This window comes from Calidris pugnax, unplaced genomic scaffold (genome assembly GCF_001431845.1).
Source record: "Calidris pugnax isolate Ruff unplaced genomic scaffold, ASM143184v1 scaffold94, whole genome shotgun sequence".
NCBI classification, from domain to species: Eukaryota; Metazoa; Chordata; class Aves; order Charadriiformes; family Scolopacidae; genus Calidris; species Calidris pugnax.
The window spans coordinates 165,242-165,851 of NW_015090822.1; positions in this window are offsets into that span (position 1 = coordinate 165,242).

A 610-nucleotide genomic window follows, 5' to 3' on the forward strand; every position below is an offset into this window, starting at 1 on the left:
AACAAAAACAATCTCCTTGTTTTTATTTATAAACATAGTTTTATTGGACTCCTGCCTTGTGTTGTTTTATTTTTTTATTTTTTTTTTCAGCCTCCTTTTCCACCCCCTCACCTTTCACTCCGCACCGAGACCCCAGCGCCACCGGGGACCGTCTCCAGCCCGCCCCTTCCCGGGGTGTGCCCAGACGCCGTTCCGGCCTCCCGCTGCCGCCGTCCCAGTGCGGGCCTGCCCGCGGCGCTCGACGTTCCCCGCGTCCCCCGTTTCTCAGCGGGCGTCGGGGAGGGGGTGGGAGACCAGGGGTCGGGCCTGCCAGCAGTGCGGGGAGTGGGCGAGCCCGGGGGATCGGTGCGCGGGGCATGCGGTGGCTTCGGGCCTCCACGGGGACGAAGAGCTGCCTTCCCGCCCGGGCCGTCCCTGTGCCCGCCGGGCGACCCACGCGGAGACGGGAGAGGCGCCAAGCCCAGAGGCGCCGCTCGCTACCTCACGTGTGCGTGGCGCTCGCGCCGCTCCCGACTACAGCTCCCAGAGCGCACCGCGCCGCGGACCTACAGCTCCCGGCAGCCCCCGCGCGCGGGGCTCTCCCCGCCCTCCCCTCTCCCCGCCCTCCCCT